Source organism: Lepidochelys kempii, chromosome 4 (assembly GCF_965140265.1).
Source record: "Lepidochelys kempii isolate rLepKem1 chromosome 4, rLepKem1.hap2, whole genome shotgun sequence".
NCBI classification, from domain to species: domain Eukaryota; kingdom Metazoa; phylum Chordata; order Testudines; family Cheloniidae; genus Lepidochelys; species Lepidochelys kempii.
The window spans coordinates 131,954,615-131,979,193 of NC_133259.1; the positions used below are offsets into that span (position 1 = coordinate 131,954,615).

At 37.8% G+C, this 24,579-nt stretch overlaps 1 protein-coding gene across 9 annotated transcripts in view; it reads right to left on the reverse strand.

Moving 5' to 3' along the window:
- The window catches only part of CTNNA2 (catenin alpha 2), a 784,792-nt gene that overhangs the window by 690,217 nt on the left and 69,996 nt on the right, over nucleotides 1–24,579 (reverse strand). For 3 of the 9 annotated variants that reach the window (XM_073342915.1, XM_073342918.1, XM_073342916.1), the window contains exon 2: nucleotides 14,811–14,953. The exons of the other annotated variants lie outside the window; for them this stretch is intronic. The gene's annotated coding sequence lies outside the window, so the exon portion shown is untranslated. The remainder of the gene's footprint in view (nucleotides 1–14,810; nucleotides 14,954–24,579) is intronic. 9 annotated transcript variants of the gene reach the window in all.

The window sequence follows — 24,579 nt, forward strand, 5'->3', positions numbered from 1 at the left end:
ACATAATTTTTTAGATAATACTGGTATGGGGGGTGGAAAGGTCAGTGTTGACTCTTTTTTTAAGACAGATTCTCTTTGTCACATTTTAAACCATCTGGAGGCATCCTTATTGGTCAGAGGCCTTCCTTTTAGAAACTTCCCCTTATTTCATTAGTTATTCTTTGAACAAAAATATCATTGACATTGTTAATTCATTATGACCAGACTATACTCCACCTAGCAGAGCAGACATTGCTAGAAGTTTTCTGGATCCAGTATGTGAAGGAAATTGAAATGTTTGCAAAAAACATTGATGGGAAATTCATTAATCTGAATCTTGATGGGTGGAGCAATGCACACAATGATCACATAATATGCACCTGTGTGACGACATAAAATGGGATTATCTTTTTTACAGAAACAATTGATGCATCAAGAAATGCCCATACAACAGACTACTTAGAAGTAGTATCAGTAAAAGCTGTAACAAACTGTGAACAAAAATTTAAGTGTCAGGAGTGCAGCTTTATCAGAGAGAATGTTGTAAATTTAGCAAAGATGAGGAGAAATCTAGAAGAGGACAATGAAGGGAACCTGAAACTTGAAGGGAATCTGAACCTTGAAACATATGGGTTCAGTGCTCATTTGATTAATCTTTTAGACAAAGACTTAAGTACAACTCCGGGAATAAAGGAAAATGTCAAAACTGCAAAAATACTTCTGTAACAACCACTTTGCTTCAGCTTCACCAAAGAGAGCAGGAGGATGCAAATTAATTCTCCCCTAAGATGTATGATGGAATTCAGTGGTTGACTGTTTTGAGTTATTAAGGACTGGCCTATTCCGATGACAATTTGTGAAGAAAATTGTGACAAAACATATGGAAATAACACAGCTAAAGTAGTCAACATTGGACTGAAGAGAAATGTAGAAGATATGCTGAACATACTGAAAGCTATTTCTGTAGCCTTGGACTAACTGCAGAAAGAATGCTACTTCATTGCTGATGCTGCTGAAATTTGCAAAGCGCTTCAAGAGACACTGAAGAAAGAAACACCCAACAACAAAGGAAAATTGCAGGCAGTAAAGAAGCTGATGGATCAAGCAATTAATCTACCTCATTTTTTTGGCCAATATTCTCCCCCCCAAAGTATCAGGGTAGATTCCTAACTGCTAAAGAAGATGATGCTATATGACATGGACATCTAATAATCATCATTGTCATGCCAACCATACTAAATTTAAGGGTTCAAGGTGAACCATTCAAGCTGTACATGTTTGCTGAAGAAGTTTTAAAGAAAGTCACACCACTGAACACACCACTGGAAATCACTAGCTAAGCACCTGGAACAAGAGTCTGTTGAAGTGCTAAACCAACTTTTGACAGCAGTAGCCTCTTCTTCAGGCACAGAAATAATATTGTCTTCATTTGGATTAATTAATTTAAAGATGAGAAATCGATTGGGAGTTGAAAAAGTAGGAAAACTCGTCTTTCTCTTCCAGTTTATGAATAAAAATGAGACAGGAAGGAATGAGATCTACTAGTTTTAACAGTTTAAAGGACAGCTTAAATAACTTAAAAGACTGTTGTCTCACTTTCAAGAGACGTAGGTGAGTAGAAATTTAAGCTACAGTCATTTTCATCTAGGCATATTTGAAAATTTCTCCAGGTTGAACTGAAATAATCAGTTTAATACACTGTCTAGTAAATAAGCAGTATATAATTCACTATTTTCTAATATACTAAAATGTACTATAAATAAAAATCTTAAAATATTAAGCTATATAATTGCTTAAATAAATGTATATGGTTATAGAGTACTGTTCTAGGTAGCAAAAAGATGTATCAAATCTAGTATAAAGACGCCATTTAGTTGTGAATCAACATGTTTTAATGATATCAACCAATAAGAAAACACCTGTATTTAGAAAATAACAAAGTACAAATGGAAAAATTGATTAAAATCAAGGCTTTCCAATTTGTGATTTAAACCATAACTTAAATTGCCTTGCTTTAAATCAATCTACCCTGATTGCAAAATCAACACAGTTAAGCAAAACAAACAAAAATGTTAAGTTAAATAATTATTCATTCTATTTCATTAACTAATGCCACCTGAACAATTCAAAATGAAAAAGAAAGTGAATAGGGGTTACACTCCTGAGCATAATCTGTTAGGATTAAAGATTTTCCTTGCAACTGATAGGGAATTCTTTCCTAGCCGAAAAAAACAGTCAAACAAGGAATAGGTTGCATAATGACAGCTTTCAGTGTAGCAGCTGTGTTAGTCTGTATTCGCAAAAAGAAAAGGAGGGTTCACTTCAATGAAGTGAGCTGTAGCTCACGAAAGCTTATGCTCTGATAAATTTGTTAGTCTCTAAGGTGCCACAAGTCCTCCTTTTCTTTTTAAGGAATAGGTTGTTGATCATATTCTGTTCACATATTCTGTTATCTCTTCTACCCAAACAAGCAAAAACATTACTTCACATATTGTATTTAAACACAAGAACCTCACAGCCCTGAAGTATTGCAGTGTACTTAGGCCAGATGGGACACTGGCAGACCAGGAGCCAGCTCATGCCAAGGCCCCAGGCCTCACTGAACATTTACAAATGCATAGCTGGAAACCAGATAGATGCTGCATGTATTTTTCTCACTCCACTATGCCCCATGTTACAATGTAACAGTGAACACTTGCATTGTATATATCCCTGATAACTGAAAGTGCTGCAGCCTGGGGGAATTACGAAGGTTAAGATTTTGTCACGGTTATCTTTAGTAAAAGTCACGGACAGGTGGCAGGCGTACAAAAAGAAAATTAATGGGAGCCATGACCTGTCCGTGACTTTTACTAAAAATAATGAGGGGAGAGAGGGTGGGGTGTTGGGAGGGAAGGAATGACAGCTGGAGCCCCATGGTGTGGACTGACAGCCCCAGTCCCGCCGTCATGGTGGGGATGGGTGGGGGAAAGCACAGTCCCAGCTTCAATCCTGACTGAAGCCATGGGGCAGGGACAAACAGCAGCAACTCCAGCTCCAGCCACACCTGAAGCCATGGGAGGGGAGATGCACAGCCCAGGGTCTAGAACTGGCCACAGCCATAGGGATGGGGGGGGGGATGCACAGCTCCAGTCCCAGCTGAAACCAAAGGTGAGGGGCTCACATCCCCGACTCCCGCCCCAGCTTCTAACAACTGAAGCCGAAGTCATGGAGCTCTGGTAAAGTCACAGAATCCATTACTTCTGTGACCTCCATGACGGAATTGTATCCTTAACAATTACACACCTTCTGGTGGGGGATTGTGACCACCTGGATGATAATCACTGAGCTAACAAGGTAATTGGGGAGAATATAAGGAGAGGAAACAGGAAGCAAAGGCAGCTGAGGAAGGAGCTCAAGAGGAGCTCAGAGGGTGAGCCTAGGCTGAAGAATTAGGGCTACAGGGAAGTCTGTCCTCGCTATAAGCCCATGTTGGATGTTCTGGTGATGTAAGAGGGAAATATATGCACACCTTGGTGAAGGATAAACAGCCTGCTGTGTGTTTATGACTGCGGAACCACCTGAACTAGTGCCCTGTGACACACTGTAACACGCTGTAACACTCTGTAACTAAGTAACCCATCAAACACAACAAATGTGTAATGCAAATGAAGGACTATAGCAGGAAGGTGCGAATCCCTGCATATTTCAAAAAAATAAAAGGTCATGTGTAACCATCAAAGACTCTAAATGCTTTCCTCTCTCTCTCTGCATCATCAAAGAAAGAGCCCATGTCGGTAGTGACTCTGTCAACTTGTTTTTCTGTGACAAGAAGCTATAAGTATGGACACAAGGAAAAAATCTCCATCTCTGGACTGTTTGGATTCTAACGGGGCAGAATAACCAAACAAGAAGACAGGGATCCCCAGAATTATTCTGGGTGGCCCTGAGAGACTTTTGAGAAACGGGCAGATTACTACATCTCTGCTACCATTTGGAATTATAGACTGTGACGCACCTGTGCATATATTTTACCTGCATTAATCTCTCAATAACTCTCATTTCTTTTTCCTCATTAATAAACCTTTAGTTAGTTTGCTATAGAACTGACTACCAACATTGTCTTTGGTGTGAAATTTAGGAAACAAATCAATCTGGGTGAGTAACTGGTCTGTTGGCATTGGGTGCAGCCTGATTATTTTGTGGGTTTTGGTGCAAGTGACCATTTATCACACAGACTAGCTTGCCCAGTATCTAAGGGGACTGTCTGTGACTCCATTTTAAGACTATTGCATTACTTTAGGAGTTCAATTTGGTACTGTCTTGGTGAAATCAAATTATAGAACATACCAACAGTTGGGTGTCTGCCCTGAGGTAGGCACTCATGGCCATAAGCCACTCCAGACACCATGACCCCACATTTGTGCCACCCTATTATGTAGAAGGAGGAGAACCTATGCTATCTGTCAATAGATGATAACCACAAGACTTAATATTATTAATATTTTTGTTTAAATATAAAATATTATTTTTTAGTGTGACAGAGAAAAGGTTCAGGAAAAAGTCTCTCTTTTCATCTTACTTTCCCAGCTCAGAAAGAAAGCCAATATTTTCCAAGAGAGAGATGGTGGTAGAAGTAATATCTTTTATGTAAGCTCAAAAGTTTCTCTCTCTCCAACAGAAGCTGATACAGTAAAAGATATTACCTCATGCACCTTGTTTCTCTAATATCCTGGGACTAACAGGGCTTCAACATTGCAAACAATCTTTTCCAAGTTACTTTAATTTTCTTGCTTTTCTCCAGGAGTTTCTGCTTTGCAAAACTTTCCATTTTGAAAACCTATATTGACCATGTAGTTAGATAAGCAATAATCCAATGTTTCTTGAAACTGAAGTTAGTTTGGGTGTAAACACTTATAATTTACAGGTATGTGCTGCTCTTTATTCAGAGTAAGTTTCACTGAACTAAACTATGACCAGCATCTTTCTAAATGTTTATTGGAGAGGACATGCAGTTCCTCAGTACAAAACCTGACTGAAAAACATTCACCATTGTTCCACTGACTTTGATTTAAAGTTCAGACCTTGAAGCATGTTGTCAACAGTGGAAATCCCTGAGCCAGAGAGTGTGATGAGTCATCAGAGGCAATTACCTTCTGATAGGCCCCATGCCAATCAACTGGGTCCAGCCAATCACAGGCAAAGACCCACCCAAATGATCCCAAGGTAGATATATAGGCTCTTAGGGGAAGCAGTCTCTTCAGTCTACTCAGCATCACTACCTGGTCAGGAACACTCCCACTGCCAGTAGTGTCAACCCACTGCCCTTGCTCCTGCTCCTACTCCAGTCTGTGTCCGTTTCCATAGTAGCGTGGGCCCGTGTCAGTGCAGAATCCTAATGTCAGTGGAATTCTGCATGGGTAGTCCACACTACCCTGAGCTTTTAAAAAACAAAACAGACATATTTTACTGTATGTGAGGCTTTTTCTTTTCCACTCATGGAAAACAGGGAGGAATCAAACTCGAGTCTACCACACTACAATGTGTTGACTTCATCCATAGTGTAACGATCTTGGGGTTCATTAAATAACAAACTAGTGAATGGGAAAGGAATACAACCTTCATAAAATAAACTGGAGAGCCTCTCTGCTGAACTGCTGCACACAGCCATGCTATGTTTCCAATTCTAGTCTCCAGGGCACATCACCAAATTCCCACATTCACAACACTATCCCTTATGAGGGAGTGTGTCCAAATCACAATCTTTCATAAACATCTCTCTACACATAAAGAAAAGGAGTACTAGTGGCACCTTAGAGACTAACAAATGTATTTGAGCATAAGCTTTCGTGAGCTACAGCTCACTTCATCGGATGCATTCAGTGGAAAATACAGTGGGGAGATTTATATATATAGAAAACATGAAACAATGGGTGTTACCACATACACTGTAACCAGAGTGATCACTTAAGGTGAGTTATTACCAGCAGGAGAGCGGGGAGGAAAAAAACTTTTGTAGTGATAATCAAGGTGGGCCATTTCCAGCAGTTGACAAGAACGTCTGAGGAACAGTAAGGGGTTGGGGAGGGGGGGAAAAACATGGGGAAATAGTTTTACTTTGTGAAATGACCCATCCACTCCCAGTCTTTATTCAAGCCAAAGTTAATTGTATCCAGTTTGCAAATTAATTCCAATTAAGCAGTCTGTCCTTGGAGTCTGTTTTTGAAGTCTTTTTGTTGAAAAATTGCAACTTTTAGGTCTGTAATTGAGTGACCAAAGAGATTGAAATGTTCTCCAACTGGTTTTTGAATGTTGTAATTCTTGTTGTCTGATTTGTGTCCATTTATTCTTTTACGTAGAGACTGTCCAGTTTGACCAATGTACATGGCACAGGGGCATTGCTGGCACATGATGGCATATATCACATTGGTAGATGTGCAGGTGAATTAGCCTCTGATAGTGTGGATGATGTGATTAGGTCCTATGATGGTGTCCCCTGAATAGATATGTGCACACAGTTGGCAACGAGCTTTGTTGGAAGGATAGGTTCCTGGGTTAGTGGTTCTGTTGTGTGCTGTGTGGTTGCTGGTGAGTATTTGCTTCAGGTTAGGGGGCTGTCTGTAAGCAAGGACTGGCCTGTCTCCCAAGGTCTGTGAGAGTGATGGGTCGTCCTTCAGGATAGGTTGTAGATCCTTGATGATGCGTTGGAGAGATTTTAGTTGGGGGCTGAAGGTGATGGCTAGTGGCGTTCTGTTATTTTCTTTGTTGGGCCTGTCCTGTACTAGGTGACTTATGGGTACTCTTCTGGCTCTGTCAATCTGTTTCTTCACTTCAGCGGGTCAGTAATAGCTCACCTTAAGTGATCACTCTCTTTACAGTGTGTATGGTAACACCCATTGTTTCATGTTCTCTATGTATATAAATCTCCCCACTGTATTTTCCACTGAATGCGTCCGATGAAGTGAGCTGTAGCTCACGAAAACTTATGCTCAGATAAATTTGTTAGTCTCTAAGGTGCCACTAGTACTCCTTTTCTTTTTGCAAATACAGACTAACACGGCTGCTACTCTGAAACCTCTCTAAACATAGTTAGTGTTCTACCAAATTCATGATCCATTTTGGTCAAATTCGCAGTCATAGGATTTAAAAAACCCGAAATTTCATGATTTCAGCTATTTAAATCTGAAATTTCACAGTGTTGTAATTGTAGGGTACTGACCCAAAAAGGAGTTGTGTGTGCGTGGCCGGGGGGGTTGGGAGGAAGAGGAAGCGGGGAGTTGCAAGCTTATTTTGTAGAGTGGGGGGTTGCATTACTGCTACCCTTACTTTCTGCACTGCTGCTGGCCAGGAGTCTAGCTTTCAAGACAGAGCCTCCTCCAGGAGCAGCGCAGAAGTAAGGATGGCATGGTATGTTACTGGAACCTTAATTTCTGTGCTGCTGCCTGCAGAGCTGGGCCCTGTCAGCAGCTACCACTCTGTGACTGCCCAACTCGGAAGGCAGCATCTCAGAAGGAAGGGTGGCATGGTATGGTATTACCACCCTTACTTCTGTACTGCTGCTTGCATGGCGCTGCCTGCAGAGCTGGGCACCTGGCCAACAGCCGTCGCTCTCTGGCCGCCCAGATCTGAAGGCAGCACAGAAGTAAGGGTGGCAATACTGTGACCGCCTAAAATAACCTTGTGACCCCCTGCAATTCCCTTTTGGGTCAGGACTCCCAATTTGAGAAACTGTGGTCTCCCCCATAAAATCTGTATAGTTTAGGGTAAAAGGACACAAAAGACCAGATTTCACAGGGGGAAGACTGGGGGGGGGGGGGGGACCAGATTTCACCATTCGTGATGCGTTTTTCATGGCCATGAATTTGGTAGGGCCCTATACATCATATAGCCCTTTTCCTTCCAAGTCACACAAGTTTCCTTTTAACTACTACCTGGACTACAGTCCAGGTTCCAAGTTAGAATGCACATCATCTAATTAAGTTTGCAGCTACGTAAGGGTAACAGGAAAAATAGTAATTAGCTTTCCATATGTAAAGCAATACTCACTGAACAGAATAAATATATAATTTCCTAGAAAGATGGGAACTAAAATACTAGATCAGGCCTGTGGCCCATTTTATCCAGTATCTCAGTCTCAGTAGTGCCTAGCACCAGATGCTTAAGATGAGGTGCAAGAAAGCTGTACTACATGTTATGTCACCAGCAATAATGAAGTGACAGTATTGGAGGAACACAGAGCGGTACTCCTAACACGACATTTACTAGTGGAAGGAGATAATTGTAGCATGAAGAAGGCTTGAAACATAAGGCTTTGTATGTGAGGCCTTGTATCAGAGGCCTCATACCAGGCCTTACTACAATAATGTCAGGCAAAGGATACTTGTTTATTTAAAAAGGAAGACACAGGAAGGACAAAGCAGAAAAATAGAAATAAGAGTAACAAGAGTTGCAACAAGCAAGAATGAAATAATACCTTAGTCCTTTGATAAAGGCTTACATTTTCAAAACCCAGTGGAAATATGAACTAAATCATTCTCAACAGTCCTGTGTAGTAAATAGGTAATATCCCAGACAAAAACAACAAACAAACAAACAACAGTTCATTCAGAGTTAAGTTTGAGCAGACACACCGCTAATGCATTTAGAAAATTCCTTAATGGAACATTGCAGTTTTAAAAAAAAAAATCATTGGGAGGCATGAAAGTGCACAGTTCAGATAAACTAAGCAACTTGAGCTCTGCTTCCCTACTACCAGCAACCTCCCATCTCTCACCTAGCGGAGCCCTCATATATGTTGTGACATATGGTTTTAAACGAATCAATCTACAACACTTTAAATCCGTTTTTATAAGGGATTTGAGAACTCCACATCTTATATTCAGAAAAGCCATGCTGTTTAAAAAATGTATGTGGCATGTAGTAAATGTGTTCTAAATCTGATTCTCTGACCAAAAAGGGTGATCTTTCGCCACTACGCTATCTTTTACTCTCAGAGCGTAAGTCACAAACTAAGTGTTCTCTGCTTACCTGATTTATATTTGTTAGTAGAAAAATATTTTAAAAAATATAGCTACCCTATTTGGAGGCACATGTGTTTTAAGAATCTATGTTTCCTCCTCCAAGGAGCTTAGCTTCTGTAGATCTCATTAGAGTGTAAGTGACTTGCCCAAAGTCACACTATGCATCAGTGCAAGAGCCAGGACTGGGACTCAACAGATCCTGGTTCCCAGCCTTTTCCTCAATCCAGTGGCCTGTGCTACCTGTCACAATGGGTAGGGACAGACCAAAAGAATCAGACTTGACGTAGAGGAGGACACAAAGTAGAAAGAATCTGAAAGGTAATTGTGCAAGAAGTAGGGGAAGAAAACAAATTCAGGGAAATATGAAAGGAAAGAGGTAGACAGGAAGAAAGAAAGATACAAACACAGAAAAGGAAAAGAAGATGACAGAAGTAGGCAGAGAGGAGAAACAACCTGTGGGTACGAGCACCTGTCATCAGTCACTGACAAACAGCACAGCTGTAAGCAGATCTGTCTGAAATAACAGCAGTTGACATTGGAGGCCCAAACCACCTTACCTAAAGAAGAAAATTAAAAGATGGGACAGGATGGTTTGGAGGGATATTTGTCTCTGTTTATTTGAACTACACATTTTTGACATACCTGTTTATTTTGTTTCTTGTGTGTGCTGCCTTTTCTCTCCATAAACTTAAACAAGAAAAATAACCAAAACATGGTTACACACATACCACACCCATACACATGAGGGTGGCAAGGCCAACTGCTCAAGTCAATGACAATTAGAGGGTGATTGCTTGACTCAGAAAGGAAAAACAATACGGTCAAGTTGTAGGTGTTTAATTAAATTTTTTCCAACTAGTTTTTCAATAGCCACATGTAAGAACATAAGAACATGTAAAATTCCTAACTCTATTTTTTTTTCTGCCGTGCAACATAAGAATGCACTTTTGTACAAAGAATAATTATGACCATCGAGAAGAAAAGCGCCTCAAAAGTACCTAGGGTTACTTAGGCTTAAGTCTCATTTTGAAAAGCACCTAAGTCCCATTGAAAGACTCTTACATCACTTAGACACTAGACAATTTTATCCTGGATCACTAGCCACTATTCATTCACACAGAGCAGCTTAGCCCCATCGGCTCCTACGACCTCAGATGGAAACCTGTACAACCTATTCTAATGGCTGTAACAGACCAATACCTCTGAGCTCACCACCACTCTTGGTTCACTTGGAACCAGACTGAAAGCTCATTGAAGTCAATAGGCTTTGGATCAGATCTTTGTGAAAAATGATATTGAGAAATGGATTACTGACTGGGTTGGGTGAATTCATACCATATGGTACAGTCTGACCCTAGCACGAATTGTCTCCCCTCATAGAAGCGGAGGAGACCCTCAATTTCTATTTATTGCTAGTGAGCACCTTCATGAATATCAGATGTTCTCATTATCTACATATTTCACAGTATGGACCAGTTTTCAGACACTTTTCATCATTTTGTGGCAATATCAATGCAATATTCCCTCTTCTTTTAAAGTAGGTAGACATAATTTGTGGATTAAGACAACCAAAAGGAATATCTATTTCATTTTCACATCTTGCACCAGATGTATGCCGTTACTCAGTAAGCATGTTTAACTACTGGAGATTTTTTTTATTCAAAATATCTAGCTATTGGCATTTATAAAATACTTAGTGTAGTAAGCAGTAATTATCTTTGCTTTAAAGTGGTTGACAATTTGTGCTCCAAATATCATACAGTAGACTAATCCAAATGTTAACAACTCCTACAAGAAGCCCTTTCTAAAATGTAGCCTAAACCTTTCCTGCTCAAGCTTTTATTTGTGAAAATATGAGATCCCTTCCTTACAAAGTATCACTGTGCCTACTCCTAAATTCCTGTACTAGAAAACTTTAATGAAATCACACCTTAGTCTCTCTGCATCTCTTTCCTCAAAAAAGATTCCTTCCATTCTTTAGGTCAACCTTCCATATTGTCCTCCTCTGTGCTCTCTGTAATAACTAGAGATCTTTTAAATTAAGTTACCTAAATTTCATTACAATGTTCCAGAAATATGCAGAAGTGCCATGCAGAAATGCAAAAAACAAAACAAAAAACCCCATTTCTTTAGATTTAATATGTATTCTTTGTTTAAAGCAACCTATCCCCCCTATTAGGATACGGATACTGCTCATATCACCTCTAAATGCCTTTTTTGCCTGTCTCATTAATATTTAATTGGTATTTCATGTTTTTGTTCTTCTCAGCCCAGAAACAACACATTTCCTGAATTTAAAAGAATATTTTAGTCATCTGACAATTTACCCAACAAGTCCAAAAGCTCCTACAATTTCACTATATCCACCACTGTGTCAACTATCTCATGCTTCAGTACCATCTGCAAGTATGGATGCCACACAAATACAGTAGTTCAATTTTCCAACTCAGTAATTAATTTGTTAAAGAGGATTGCTCTCCACACAAAACCCTGTGGGAACCCAATTGTCATTTCACTCCAGGAGGATTTTGTGCCATTAATGATAACCCTCCTCACTGTTCCTGCCAACTTGCACATATTTTCTCATCAGTGCTGATATCTAGATTTATCATCTTGTTCAACAATTGTCTGTGGGGCAACTTACTAAAAGCCTTATTGAAATCCAGGTAACTCACATCCACTGCCATGCTTTCGTTATTTTTTTCGCTCCTTCAAAGATGTTAGATTTCTTTGACCTAATCTATTCTTAGTGAGCCCCTGCTCAAGAGAGCCTAAACTCTCATATTCATTTCTAAAGCACTACGCCAGGATTTGTCTTTGATGGAGTCCAACTATGCCATTCTATAATTATTCACTTCTCTCCAGCTAATTTTTTTAAAGTAATATAATCACAGAAATTAGAGATGGAAAAGACTCATTAGATCTTGTAGCCTGACTTCGTTTTCCCATACTGACAGGAAGTTTGCCTGATATTCATCTTAACTTTTCTGTTTGTTTGTTTTTTTAAATTTTAATCACAATTCATCATGGGAAGCTCTTGAATTCTCATAAGCTGTTTTGCTCCTCTGGTCCATTGGACCATTCTGCCCTGCTAGGGATTTGATCAGGAGAGTGGTTTTATAAGCCACTTCTGAAATACTGGTTTCAGAGTAGCAGCCGTGTTAGTCTGTATCCACAAAAAGAAAAGGAGTACTTGCGGCACCTTAGAGACTAACAAATTTATTTGAGTACAAGCTTTTGTGAGCTACAGCTCAATAAATCTGTTAGTCTCTAAGGTGCCACAAGTACTCCTTTTCTTTTTGCAGATACAGACTAACACGGCTGCTACTCTGAAACCTGTTGTTATGCAAGGCACTGAATTTAGCTGTATGGAGTGGAAATCTATCAACTTCATGAAAAAACTCATACAGATACAGTGACATGCATCCGATGAAGTGGGCTGTAGCTCATGAAAGCTTATGCTCAAATAAATTTGTTGGTCTCTAAGGTGCCACAAGTACTCCTTTTCTTTTTTTCTGAAATACTGGAATACAACTTGGGAGCAACATCATAGCTGTATTTTGAGAAGGAATAAAGCTGACTAAAGGGTGTTAAAGCTAATGAAAGTATTGTTTTCTCTCGTATGGGCAGTCCGCTATCTATTGAAAAGATACTTGATAAAGCAGTGAGCCAGAAAATGCATGCAGTCCTCTTAATTTAAGAGATAACTATCCAGAGATGGAAGAGTGCAGACAATGTGCTAAATCAGCACAGCCAGATTGGTCCTTAATTTTATTTTAAAAAATAAACTTTGGAAGAATCTAATTTGAAGAGGATGCATTTGTTACACTCCTGGGTTATTGGTCTACAAGTATCATACCATACATAACTATTGTGAAAGGGTCCCCACCACTACAATCACTGGTCTGATACAGTCAATTTGCATGCTCTTTCATTCCGTTTGGCCATACCTTATTCAATAAGCAGCAAGGTAAGCAACTTCAAGGAAAATGGTACCAATTTGTGCCTTAATGAGGAGTTACCCTTACATAGGACTTGTTGTACTGCAGCCATTGCTGTGCCTACTGCAAACCAAAACACTGAGGGGGCCTCTGGGCTCAAATGGATGGGGTCCATGATGACGCAGTGACACCATGGAGCTATGTGCTGCTACCTCCACCAAGTCCAGAAATATTATGTTCATCCTATTAGCTTGGCTCCACCCACTTAGCTGGTTTAGAAAATTGGGGAAATACGAGAGGGCTACTTTCCAGCAGGGAGCCAACAAAAGTAAGTGGGATACTTCTCAACAGAGAGCTGTTATGAAGAGTATAAGATTACTAAATACACTTTGCTACAAATGCATCTGATTCTGAAGGTATGAAGAGGACTGAAAGAAAATTTACCCCAGAAATAAAGGCATGAGAAAGAAACACAGAGTAGTTCAAAATAAATTATTGAAAAACTAGACAAAATGAAGACTTGACCAGAGAGGATTTCATAAAGAATCTGCATTCAAATTGCAAGTAGGTTCACTTTGTTGATATTGATATTTAGTGGTTCCACTGAACATAGATAGGAAAAGTTAAGATAATATTATGCAGCCAGCTGAGAAATTGTGGAGAAAGGGAGTACATAGTACACTTAAGCGGCATGAATTGATTTAGGAACAAAAAAAACAAACAACCCCCCTTTTCACCCCCCATATAAAACAAACAAACAAACAAACCCAAAGCTCTCTAAAGTCAAGTGATAAAGCTGCAGTAAACTAGCCCCAGGCAGGAGCAACTTCTACAACTGCAGCTGTAATATTATAGCAAAGATGAGCAAAAATGAGCTTCTAATAAGTCGCTAAATTATTAGCAACAAGGCTGGTTCCACTCAATACCAAGATTTACATGCATTGTACAGACACACCCCTGTCTTAAAAAAAAAAAAAAAGAGAACAAAATACCAGCAATATCTCTGTAGTCACGACAGGTTTCAGAGTAGCAGCTGTGTTAGTCTGTATCTGCAAAAAGAAAAGGAGTACTTGTAGCACCTTAGAGACTAAGAAATTTATTTGAGCATAAGCTTTTGTGAGCTACAGCTCATTTCATCGAAGCATAAGCTTTCGTGAGCTACAGCTCACTTCATTGGATGCCTCCGATGAAGTGAGCTGTAGCTCACGAAAGCTTATGCTCAAATAAATTTGTTAGTCTCTAAGGTGCCACAAGTCCTCCTTTTCTTTTCATAGTCACAATGTCACCCAAAATAGTCATGGAATACAATCATGAAAACAAACTCAAGGTTACAGTTTGTACTTGGAAAAAGAAAAGGAGTACTTGTGGCACCTTAGAGACTAACCAATTTATTAGAGCATAAGCTTTCGTGAGCTACAGCTCACTTCCTCAGGCTGTAGCTCACGAAAGCTTATGCTCTAATAAATTGGTTAGTCTCTAAGGTGCCACAAGTATTCCTTTTCTTTTTGCGAATACAGACTAACACGGCTGTTACTCTGAAACCTGTCAGTTTGTACCTGCTCTTACTTTTCTAATGTTCTTATACAAAACAACAGAAAGCAATCCCAGACAGAGAGGCAGTCCCTTGGGTAGGCCAGCCCCAGGCAATTTAGGACTTTGTAGGTCACAACCAACAACTTATCTCCACCTGTAGACAACAGGCTTTATCCAATATAGTCAATCCACTACCTTTCATCTGCAAACTATTTTTAAAAAAATGTATTTACAAAGTTATCCATGAAAGGTACTAGACAGGTAGCATGCATTCTTCAGCAATGTGTCTCATACCACATCTAGAAGGACCCCTTGGAGAGGTAAAGAGAAAGTTAAGTTACCATGCCCATTCACTTACCGCTCTGTTGAGATTGACAACAAAGTTGTCAATATCAACTATTCTGTTACTGATGCGGATACTTGTCCAAATAGATCATCAACAGCCATCTGATGGTAATTGTTCAGATTACTACAGATCTGGGCTGGATTTCAATCACTGACCTAGGGGTGAAGGTGACATTGTGATTACCAAATTATTGAGCCATCCCATCCCCCAAAACAGTTATTTTAATCAATTTTAGAAATAACTAGCATGTGGTTCCCAGTAAAACTACCAGTAATCTCATATTAAATAACCATAAACATCACAAGTCACGTAGTATATAATTTATATTTAATTTATATTTAATGAGACTGGGGAGGGAGCAAATAAAAAATGAAAATCGGACAACTTTGTATGTTTTATAACTACACAAAATGGAGCTGACAGTTCTGATTTTCCACAAGTTTATTTCTTGCATTTACAGCCACATCCATATTTCTGTTTAATAAATTCAGGCACTGTAAGATGCCTGCCTACATCTCTCTATCTGCTTTACAATCCATAGCTTGAACATGCTTGAAGCTTCCTCTAAACTTGTGGGTGGAAAGGTGCTTAATGCATGTGAAGAACGCTCCTGTAAAGTTCATAGTGTAGTTGTTGTTTGGTTTTTTTAAACTACCCCTCTATTTTTCTTCATAATACATAAATGCAATATATAACATTACCAGTAATAAAGATTTGAAACTTAGCTAACATGTCTATAGTCTAGATAATACTTAGTCCTCCATGAGTGCAAGGGACCAGACTAGATGACCTCTCGAGGTCCCTTCTAGTACTACGATTCTATGAATTCTGTTGATGATGCACAAGCCATAAAATCCAATATCTAGTTCAGTATTCATAATGATACTGGCTAAGCAGTGCTGATAGGAATAAAAGCAATAAAAACTTGATTTTAATCAGTAAAAAAGAAGGTGTGATTTAGAATATAACAGAAGGCGGATGAGTTGAATAAAATGCTACCATTTTTGCAATCGGTAGTATAACCATAACAGCACTTCAATTTCTCTTCCTCAGTTTCTTCCACGTACAAAACAGAGATTGTTACACCTACCTATTGTACTGACAGGAGAGTTGTGTAGATTATTTTATAAAATGCTTTGCAGATTTTAAAAAAATCTAGTTTTGAAGTTGAAAAGCATGATAAAAGTGCAAGGAACTTTCCTTTTTTTTGTTTGTTTTTGTTTTTGTTTCCCTAATTTCAGTACATGCTTCTGGATCTCAACCAACACAGTAATGCATGGACATTCTCAGCTAAATAAATACTAGGACTCTACTGGTAGAAGTGGCCAAGCCAAACAAAATTAAACATTCCCAAAATGTAAAATTAACATTACCTTCAAATATTTTCATTTCTTCCTCTAGCCTCATGGTTTAGAAGTGATATTTAGAGAGGCTACAGTTTTTTTTTAAATCTAGGAGCTAGCCATAGTTCTAGGAAGATCCCAAAATGTGAAATACATCATTAACAAATTTTAAAATAGCAATGAAATATTTTTATTCCAAGTTCCAATTACAGAAATACCAATATATAGATTCTTCCAAGAGAGAAAAAAACGAAAGACGTTCTACCCACTTATATCACAAAACCTCAAGAAATATCCTTCAGTCTCAACTCCTCCACTTATGGCATTCAATTTCCCTAAAATGCTTACGAAGAAAGATTTGTTTTGCAGCCTGCCCAGATGGAGCAATGAATTCTGGCTCTGGCAAACTAAGGAGGGTAGCATGAATTCTAAGGTTGAGAATCCCCCACAAAAAACTCTGCCATCCACTTCCTATTCATACCAAGTGAGCTTCAGCTAGAGTGTTGGTGGTAATACTGGTGTGGGGAGAGAGGCTCTCCAATCAAGTAACCAGGTGCTAAACTATTTAGATCTTTATACTTTGGTTTAAGAGCAGCATCTTGAAATTCACTCCGAAACATTTATCAAAAGTTTTGAATTACTGAGCCTGGTACAATTTGGAATTTTTCATTATTACAATGTTAAACCTCTCCCAGCTTTTACACAGTTATGTTTGAACCATATAAGTGCTACTGGCTTCTTCCTGCCTCTGCACCCAAACATTGCTATTGTTTGACTTTGTTTTATTTTATAATACAGTAGTTACCACGTAGTTTGCTTCAGGATTTTTTTTTTTTTTTAGGATGAAAGGGGCATTGTTGCATAAAAATCACTTCAGTCTGATCTTTTTTTTCCCCTACCGTCACACGTTACACTTAAAATTACTTTAAATAAAAAAAATCAGAGAAAAAACCTCTATTTTTTTCAGTTTCTTTATTTGTATGTAGGGGCCTTTCACATACCAAAAAGGGAGAAAAAATAAAAAATATACGGCTAAAAATATCCCCACAAAAATGGCACGTGGCTGCGGGGCATGTTCGTATCAAGCTGATTGAAAAATGCAGAAAAAAACCCCATGAGATGTGTTTGTTGAAATTAAGGAAAAATATTTAGCAAACAACTTCTCATGAAACTTAAACAATTACAAAAATTGATAAACTTTAATGCAGTATCTGAAACCATTTGTAACTAATCAGTTTTCAAAATGGACTGTGTCACATTACAAGTGTCTGTGAATGATCAAACTATTTGGAGTATAAACATATTTTAAAGCAATTTTATCATGTCAATATACAGTAGACACATCACTTTCTGTCCTTGGCACTTAAATATGATAATGAACTCACTTGTTTTCCAATATACATATTTGTCTCCTATTTCTTCGAATGTGGGACCTGTTAAAGTGTTTATACAGAAAATTGGGTGAAATAACTCTCTATTGATCCACCTAGTCCAATTTGTGTGGATTCAAAACTAGAACTTTCCCACAGTTGTCAGGTTCAACAAAGCCATAAAGCAAATTTCAGCTGAAACAGCACAGGGTTTTCAGATTTCAAGCTGAAATCAGATGAAACCACAGTTTCACACAATTTCTTCCCAACACACCAGCCATGGTGAAACGACTAGTGAGCTAGAACAGAATTTCACCCAGCCTGTTTTATCTGGTTTCACATTTCAATGAGAAAAGTAAAAGGTGTCGAGTCCAGGGTGGAATGTTTTAAATTTTAAATCATGATTTAACTTGATTTAAGTAACCCATGTTAATCTTGTTTGGCATTTGTACTTTCTAGTTATTTTCCTAAAGAAAGGTTGATTTTTATTGGTTGGTAATAATTAAAACGTTGTTATACAGCTAGATCTAGCCTTTACATTGAATTTGGTACTTATTTTTGCTAACTGGGAGCATACACTAGATCTAAACACATTTATTTAAGAAATTATATAGATTAATATATATTTATTCAGTTCTTATTTTTTATGTATTTATTGTGTTAGAAAATGGTGAGTGATGTATTTCTTATTTACTAGAGGATTATTTTTTTTACTCATGATTTGTGTCAAGCTCGATTTGGATGGAAATTAGAATTTGATTAAAAATGCTGCTAAAGGCATTTAAATCTATTTCTATCTGCTAAATAAAATTACTTTAAATGTGCTAGATATATAAGAAAAAAGTAAGTTTATCAAAACATGTTTTACATTTAAAACAAACAGGTTTATTAAACAAAGGAAGTGAATTGAACTCAATTTTTGGTCATCATGTCCTTCAAGACCTTAGAACTAGTAGATCTGATCCTCTCACACCTAGCTTTTATTCATAAGTTAGAAAATAAGCTTTTCTGCTTTTTCAACTCCCAATCAGTTTCTTGACGTTGAATGAATTAATCATTGAACTGAACTCGATAAATAAACTGAAATGAAGAAAATATTCTCTCTCAAACTATCAAAGCTGGTATAGCACTTCAACAAACTCTGATTCTGGGTGCTTAGCCAACATCTTCAACCAGTTCAGTGGTCTGACTTTCTTTAAAAGCTTGGCAGCAAATATGTACTGTTTAATTTTAAAAAAAAGTTTAAATTTTAATAGATTAGAATAAGTATAAATAAAGACAGTATATGTGTTGTCTAGAGTTAAAGTTTAAATAGGATTATTTTAAAAAAAGAAAATGTACTTAGTTTTAAAAATACAAGTTTTATGGGTTTTTTTAAAATCATTTATTTTTATGCACCCTGGCTGATTGACCAAGTAGGTGGTAAGCTAAACATTGGTTTCTCTTGCTATATTGGCCACTAATTGTTAATGAGACACTTCTGAAAAGATTCCTGCTTGAGCCAAGTCAATGTCTTGTACTTTGGCACATGAGTTACATTCCTCAAACTGCATCTTAGAAAGATATGGGCTGTAGCTTACTGATGCAATTTAACTCAGTAAGTATGTAGTGGGGAAGAGGGTGAAGGAGGTAGCTAATATGACCCTATATAAGTTATTATAATACTTATTGTCGTATTAATTATATCTAAGCTTCTCTTATGAATATTTGTTTTAGAATATGAAGTTAGGGAGGAAATTACCTCTACAGTACCACCACACCATCTAAGAAAAGAGAATGTAAATCACTGAAAGACAAAATTATGTTTTTTTGAAGCTTTATGAAAGATCTGGGAGAGAAAAAATCTAGGATTTATAAAATAATAAAGAGCAGAAAACCAAGGTTAGGAAAATGATTTCATTTTAGGATTCTGAAGATATAAACCACTTCTACTTTGTCTTGTGCTGACCAATCTCAACAGAAACTATTGTTTTCTTGTATTTCATTAAAAGTTGTCCATTTTTTCTCAGCATAATTTATATTTTTAGTTGATGGCTCTCCTTCAGTATCTACGAGATAAAAGCTTTTATGTAGCACATACACACAAACAAAGTTTCCGGTATGAATAATTTCAATCTCATTCATGGCAGAAACAAAATAAACAATTACTCAGAAGAAGTTTTGTACCCAAGAATACAGATCAGCAAACCATCTCATGTCCTGGAGGATGTTACACAAGCAATCTACAGATTCTAAAGGAAGTGTGCCGCAGAAGCTACTCCTCACTGAAGAAAGAGGATGAAATTCTACAAAGCCAATTTTATGTTTCCTTCCATGAAAACTAGAACAGAACCAGATTTAATTGTATATGTTTAATCTGGCTTTTTGGGTACATTATTCTGCTACAATATCTCCACACCAATCAGTACCTTTGTATTAAGCCAATTGTAGAAATTACTTAACAGTAAAAAAGTAAATCTATTAAAAAAATCCTCATTGTCTCATCATTAGTGAAGTATTTGTCCTGTAGATTAAAACATTAATTTAGACCTTTAAATAAAGTGAGTTTTGATTGTTGGTAATACATCTCCCTAAATTGTTTTGATTAATGTAGAATATTGGAATGATGGTCTTATAAATCACTTAACTCTTAACTGCATCTTACAAATCCCTTAGCTCTTCTGTGTTGGTCTTGCAGATGGGAAACTTGATTGGGACTCAGAATAAGTGGATTCAATTCCCAGCTCAGCCACACACTTCCTGTGTCACCTTGGAGAAGTCACTAATTTACCCTATGTTTCAGTTTTCCATTTGTAAAATTCCAGTACTACTTTCTGCAACTCATAGGGGTCAAACATGAAGATAGAAATCTATTCATGGTTGAGATGTGCCAATACTATGGCAATGATGGCTCATACATGAGTACAGATTCATAGGCTGCAAGGCTAACATGCACCATTTTGATCATCTAATCCGATGTCCTGTATAACACTGGCCAAAGAATTTCCCCAAAATAATTCCTAGAGCATTTCTTTTAGAAAAACATTGAATCCTGGTTTTAAAATGGTCAGTTACGGAGAATCAACCACAACCCTTTGTAAGTTGTCCCAATGGTTAGTTAACCTCAGTATCAAAAATATAGGCCTAATTTCCAGTCTGAATTTGTATAGCTGCAACTTCCAGCCATTAAATCATGTTATACCTTTCTTTGCCACACTGAAGAATCCATTATTAAATATTTTTCCCCAGGTTGGTACTTATAGACTACATTGAAGTCACCACTTAATCGGCTCTTTGCTAAACTAAATAGATTGAGCTCCTTGAGCCTATCACTATAAGGCATCTTTTCTAATCTTTAAACATTCTTGTGGCTTTTCTCTGAAACCTCTCCTATTTATCAACATCCTTCTTGAATTGTGGACACCAGAACTGGACACAGGATTCCAACAGTGGACAGACTAGTGCCAAATACAGAGTTAAAATTACCTCTCTGCTTCTACTTAAGATTTCCCTTTTTATGCATCTCAGGAGCATATTAGCTCTTTTGGCCATAGCATCACACTGAGAGCTCATGTTCAGCGGATTATCTATCACAATCCCTGAACCTTTTTCAGAGGCACTATTTTGCAGGCTAGAGTCTCCCATCCCATAAGTAGGGCCTATAGTCTTTGTTCCTAGATGTATACATTTAGCTGTAGTAAAATGCATATTGTTTGCTTACACACAGTTTATCAAGCAATCCAGACAGTTCTGAATCAGTGAGCTGTCCTCTTCATTATTTACCACTCCTCCAATTTTGGTGTCATCTGCAAACATTATCAGTGATGATTTTATGTTTTCTTCCTGGTCATTGAAAAAGCTGGTAAAGAGCACAGGGCCAAGAACCAATCCCTGTGGAATCCCACTAGAAACAGACCCACTCGGTGATGATTCCCCTCTACAGTTACATTCTGAGGTAGTCAATTTTCTGAGCAATCCAGTCCCCCAGTGTCTCAACAGACCCATGTAGTTCAAAACTTTGCAGAACCAAACTCAGCTAGACAACTGTAACAATGCAGCAATTGCAAGTGATCAATTTTTCCTGAGAACTTGATTGAAATGTGAGAATCAAGTGTCCAAAGAATGCCCTGTCCTTGTCCGATCATTTAAAATATTGTGGATAGAGCTTTCTATTTATCTGGAAGCATCAGCTGTTACCCTAGTCAATCTATCATATTTAAATGTACAAGTATGTCCTTTGTTGCCACAAATCAAGGTAGCATTCACGGGCACTTTGCCAATTCTAAAGGAACATATCAGATACATAGGGCACTAATGAAGATGCATTTTACCTTACATACCACAGTATGGACCTCATCCTGCTCCACTGATGCCAATGGGAGTTTTCCATTGACTTCAGTGGCGGAAGAATCAGAGCCTGTGAGATGCAGTATATATGGTGAAGAAGCCATACAACATATCCTGAAGTACGACTGCCTCTAAGTCAATTAAAGGTCCTCCTGGTTTTTTATTTGCTGATTTGCATTCCCTTCTTATCACACACTTTATTTCAGTAACTCTGTAGGCTTGTTGAATAATGTTTCCATAATGTATTTTTCCAGTGGACTGGCTTCCTAAAGTGTACCTCGCCTTAGAAAACTTCCCTTATCAACTTTTCTAAAACAATGATTTTCATCAGTGTTGTTTTTGCAAGATGTGTATTCTCATCTGTTGAAATCCTTGGGTTACCACAAGAAAAGAAAAGAAAAGAAAAGAAAAGAAAAGAAAAGAAAAGAAAAGAAAAGAAAAGAAAAGAAAAGAAAAGAAAAGAAAAGAAAAGAAAAGAAAAGAAAAGGTCTATGCTCTGCAAATGAAGATACGATGGCTACTGAGACAAATAAACTATATTATATATAGTTTATCACTTGAATAAAGGCAACAGAAAAATATGATGGGAAGGACCAAGTTTCACTTATATCTGCCCCCTTAAATCACAACTGAGTGTAAGCGACACACTCACCTGATCCCAGGGACAGATCTCTGCTTAATACTCCAGAAGAAACAAGAAAATACTTCCTAACACCAGCATTAAACCGTTGAATCCCATGCATGTGATCAACGATCACCATAGTTAATCTGCAACATAACTTTATCGTTTATTGGCTTTTACCTAGAACACTCTAAATGGTTTTAAGGGCCCATTACTTGAATACTACCTCTCCATGTGATAATGATGTATTTATGAAGTAATGAGCATAAATTACAGCACTCTAAGTCCCCCTCAGTTTAAAAAGAAGGAAAGTTAAGGCAGGGTTCTCTCTCAGGAGGCCTAGACTTTGCAGCTTACTCCCCATCTGGTTTGAAATAGCCTGAATCCATGCGCTTTAAGGGCACACTGCAAAGCCCCCTGTTCTCCCTGACTTTTGGAGAGGCAGAGTACAATGAAGACTGAGGACTGATGGCAATGAGGTGTATTTCTCCCTTGTTTTTTGTCCAAACATTGCCTGATCATGTTCTGTTAGCACACTCATTGAAGTGCATAATTAGTCATTTTTAAACAGTACAAATTATTCTCACATGAATATCAAATTCCTATATACCCTAAACAAAAGTCTGAAGATTATTCTCAATCTTCACACCACAGGATTGAGTCGTCTTTATTTTTCCAACTGTCTGTAACCCCTTCCATCATATGAATGCCTCATTGCACACACAACACAAACCCAGCAACAAAGAATTTCCATAGCAACTGTTGAAACAGACTGCAGCTCAGCAATTCATATCATGTCTTCTTAACATTTTATGTTCTTTCATCCATTCCTTAATTTGCTTAGTTGTGTTTTCCTATCTACATTGGTCTGCAGACTCTAAAAACAATCAAATATACATTGCTCATTAAAGGTCTAATAAAATTAAATTATTTTCTTAAAGACAAGTGGGACTATTACTGTTCAGGGATAAATGAAGTAGCTTCAGTGTTCACAAATGTCTGAAAGGAATAAACAGTTCTTCAAAATATATTTAAAGCAACCCTCCACCCGCAAAGAAATTTTAAGTTTCACTCTTCAAAAGTAAATATTTCTAAGAATGTATCTGATATTTATATTAGTATTTCCAAGAGTAATGATAAGAGAAAATATACATTACTCTGAAATTTGTAGAGTATACTGTATCAGAAAAAATATAGGAAAGAAAAACTTTTCCAATTTAGGAAATATAGTACCAGAGCAGATTTACAAGTTGGAATCAAGGCAAATTCAAAACTTCTTTCTCCTAGAAGCAATTTAAGCTGGGTGCTATCTTGTAGACTTTTGTTAGATTTTGGTTTTCTGCAATGGCTTCTATGAATTAAGTAGTATTTTAACTTATCTCTAACATCTGGTGTACTACAGCCAACATTAATTCACCCCAGCAATACTGACTAGTCCACAACAACATTCTTTGAAATAATCAAACAAACAGTTGCTAAGCTCTCAACATCAAGCACCATGGAGAATGTGCTGATCACAATACTCTCTGAAGCGTGTTTTGCATATTGTAGGTGCAAACTTCGCAGTTTTTTAGGACCACAATGGTAGAGTTGACTACATGGGCCAAAATCTGATCTGAAAGCCATGTAAATACAAAGTAATGTCACTGAAGTCAATAGATTTACTCAGGATATACAAGGGTATGATGAAGTGGAATGTGACCCAGTGTTGATATTATGTTTATTCACACAAGAGGACACAGGTCATATCATAGAATCATAGAATATCAGGGTTGGAAGAGACCTCAGGAGGTCATCTAGTCCAGCCCCCTGCTCAAAGCAGGACCAATCTCCAACTAAATCATCCCAGCCAGGGCTTTGTCAAGCCTGACCTTAAAAACTTCTAAGGAAGGAGATTCCACCACCTCCCTAGGTAACACATTCCAGTGTTTCACCACCCTCCTAGTGAAAAAGTTTTTCCTAATATCCAACATAAACCTCCCCCACTGCAACTTGAGACCATTACTCCTCATTCTGTCATCTGCTACCACTGAGAACAGTCTAGATTCATCCTCTTTGGAACCCCCTTTCAGGTAGTTGAAAGCAGCTATCAAATCCCCCCTCATTCTTCTCTTCCGCAG